Raw genomic sequence first — 3,808 nt, forward strand, 5'->3', positions numbered from 1 at the left:
TTTACAAATGGATGCAGATATAACCAAGATGTCAGAGATGGAATTCAGGCTAGCAATTGTGAAGACAATGGCTAGAATGGAGAAATCAGTTAATGGCAACATAGAGTCTCTAAGGGCAGAAATAAAAGGTGAATTGGCAGAACTTAAAAATGCTATCAATGAGATCCAATCCAATCTAGATAATCTAACAGCTAGGGTAACTGAGACAGAAGAGAGAATAAGCGATCTGGAAGACAGTATAATAGATAAAAAGGGAAAAGAGGAGGCCAGGGAAAAACAACTGAGAATCCATGAAAATAGAATCAGAGAAATAAGTGACACCATGAGGCATTCCAATGTCAGAATCATTGGAATCCTGGAGGGAGTGGAGAGAGAGAGAGGACTAGAAGACGTATTTGAGCAAATCGTAGCTGAGAACTTCCCTAATCTGGGGAATGAAACAAACATTCGAGTCCTAGAGGCAGAGAGGACCCCTCCTAAGATCAAGGAAAACAGGCCAACATCCCGGCATGTAATAGCAAAACTTGCAAATCTTAGAACCAAGGAAACCATCTTAAGGGCAGTTAGGGGGAAGACATTCCTTACGTACAGAGGGAGGAACATCAGAATAACATCAGACCTATCCACAGAGACCTGGCAAGCCAGAAAGGCCTAGCAAGACATATTCAGGGTACTAAATGAGAAGAACATGCAGCCAAGAATACTTTATCCGGTAAGGCTTTCATTTAAAATGGATGGAGAGATGCAGAGCTTCCACGACCGGCAGAAGTTGAAAGAATATGTGATCACTAAGCCAGCCCTGCAAGAAATATTAAGGGGGGTTCTATAAAAGGAGAAAGACCCCAAGAGTGATCTACAACAGAAATTTACAGGGACAATCTATAAAAACAACGTCTTCACAGGCAACATGATGACAATTCATATCTTTCAATAATCACTCTCAACATGAATGGCCTAAATGCTCCCATAAAATGGCACAGGGTTGCAGATTGGATAAAAAGACAGGACCCATCCATATGCTGTCTACAAGAGACTCATTTTGAACCTAAAGATACATCCAGACTGAAAGTGAAGGGATGAAGATCTAGCTTCCATGCCAGCAGAACTCAAAAGAAAGCTGGGGTAGCAATTCTTATATCAGACAAATTAGGTTTTTAAACTAAAGTCTGGAATAAGAGACACAGAAGGACACTATATCATTCTTAAAGGGTCTATCCAACAAGAAGATCTAACAATTGTAAATACCTATGCCCCCAACATAGGAGCAGCCATCTACATAAGCCAACTGTTAACCAAAATAAAGAGTCATATTGATAACAATACGTTAATTGTAGGCGACCTCAATACTCCACTCTCAGCAATGGACAGATCATCTAAGCAGAAAATCAACAAGGACACAAGAGCTTTGAATGATACATTGGACCAGATGGACCTCATAGATATTTACAGAGCATTCCACCCTAAAACAACAGAATACTCATTCTTCTCGAGCGCACATGGAACTTTCTCCAGAATAGACCATATACTGGGTCACAAATCAGGTCTCAACCGATACCAAAAGATTGAGATTATTCCCTGCATATTCTCAGACCATAATGCTCTAAAACTGGAACTCAATCACAAGAAAAAATTTGGCAGAAATTCAAACACTTGGAAGCTAAAGACCACTCTGCTCAAGAATGTTTAGGTCAACCAAGAAATCAAAGAAGAACTTAAACAATTCATGGAAATCAATGAGAACGAAAACACACTGGTCCAAAACCTATGGGGTCCTGCAAAGGCGGTCCTAAGGGGGAAACACATAGCCATCCAAGCCTCACTCAAAAAAATAGAAAAATCCCGAATTCACCAACTAACTCTACACCTTAAAGAACTAGAGAAAAAGCAACAAACGACGCCTAAGCCACGTATTAGAAGAGAAATAATTAAAATTAGAGCAGAAATCAATGAATTAGAAACCAGAAACACAGTAGATCAGATCAATGAAACTAGAAGTTGGTTCTTTGAAAGAATTCATAAGATTGATAAACCACTGGCCAGACTTATCCAAAAGAAGAGAGAAAGGACCCAAATTAATAAAATTATGAATGAAAGGGGAGAGATCACGACCAACACCAAGGAAGTAGAAACAATTATTAGAAATTATTATCAACAACTATATGCCAATAAACTGAGCAATCTCGATGATTTGGAGGCCTTCCTGGAAACCTAGAAGCTGCCGAGACTGAAACAGGAAGAAATTGACAACCTGAATAGGCCAATAACCAGTAACGAGATTGAAGCAGTGATCAAAAACCTCCCAAAAAAGCTTTGCGCAGTGGCAGCATCGTAGCCAATGAGGTTTATCCGAGGTGCGATTATTGCTAATTGAAAAACCTCCCAAAAAACAAGAGTCCAGGGCCTGATGGATTCCCTGGGGAATTCTACCAAACATTCAAAGAAGAAATAATACCTATTCTCCTGAAGCTGTTTCAAAAAATAGAAACAGAAGGAAAACTTCCAAACTCATTCTATGAGGCCAGCATTACCTTAATCCCCAAACCAGGCAAAGACCCCATCAAAAAGGAGAATTTCAGACCGATATCCCTGATGAATATGGATTCCAAAATCCTCAACAAAATCCTAGCTAATAGGATCCAACAATACATTAAAAGGATCCTCCACCACGACCAAGTGGGATTTATCCCTGGGATGCAAGGGTGGTTCAACATTCGCAAATCAATCAATGTGATAGAACACATTAATAAGAGGAGGGAGAAGAACCATATGGTCCTCTCAATTGATGCAGAAAAAGCATTCGACAAAATACAACATCCTTTCCTGATTAAAACTCTCCAGAGTATAGGGATAGAGGGAACATTCCTCAAGCTCATAAAATCCATCTATGAAAAACCCACAGCAAATATCCTCCTCAATGGGGAAAAGCTGAGAGCCTTTCCCTTAAGATCAGGAACTCGTCAAGGGTGCCCACTCTCACCACTGTTGTTCAACATAGTACTAGAAGTCCTAGCAACAGCAATCAGACAACAAAAAGAAATAAAAGGTATTCAAATTGGCAAAGAAGAAGTCAAACTCTCTCTTTTCGCAGACGACATGATACTTTATGTGGAAAACCCAAAAGACTCCATCCCCAAATTACTAGAACTCATCCAGCAATTCAGTAATGTGGCAGGATACAAAATCAATGCACAGAAATTAGTTGCTTTCTTATACACTAACAATGCAACTGTAGAAAGAGAAATTAAAGAAACGATTCCATTTACAATAGCACCAAAAACCATAAGATACCTCGGAATAAACCTATCCAAAGAGGTAAAGGATCTATACTCTAGGAACTACAAAACACTCATGAAAGAAATTGAAGAAGACACAAAAAGATGGAAAAATATTCCATGCTCATGGATCGGAAGAATAAACATTGTTAAAATGTCTATGCTATCCAGAGCAATCTATACCTTCAGTGCCATCCAGATCAAAATTCCAATGACATTTTTCAAAGTGCTGGAACAAACAATCCTAAAATTTGTATGGAATCAGAAAAGACCCCAAATCGCCAAGGAGATGTTGAAAAAGAAAAACAAAGCTGGGGGCATCACGTTGCCCAATTTCAAGCTGTATTACAAAGCTGTGATCACCAAGACAGCATGGTACTGGCACAAAAACAGACATACAGACCAATGGAACAGAATAGAGAACCCAGATATGGACCCTCAACTCTATGGTCAAATAATCTTTGACAAAGCAGGAAAAAACATGCAATGGGAAAAAAGTCTCTTCAATAAATGGTGCTGGGAAAATTGGACAGCCA

At 39.3% G+C, this 3,808-nt stretch overlaps 1 non-coding gene across 1 annotated transcript; it reads left to right on the top strand.

The window, feature by feature from the left end:
* The first annotated feature begins 2,306 nt into the window (after positions 1-2,306).
* Positions 2,307-2,443, top strand: LOC123324102. Its single transcript, XR_006539609.1, has one exon. It is a non-coding gene; the product is annotated as a U4 spliceosomal RNA (small nuclear RNA).
* The last annotated feature ends 1,365 nt before the right edge of the window (positions 2,444-3,808 follow it).

This window comes from Neomonachus schauinslandi, chromosome 2 (genome assembly GCF_002201575.2).
Source record: "Neomonachus schauinslandi chromosome 2, ASM220157v2, whole genome shotgun sequence".
In the NCBI taxonomy this organism is placed as follows: Eukaryota; Metazoa; Chordata; class Mammalia; order Carnivora; family Phocidae; genus Neomonachus; species Neomonachus schauinslandi.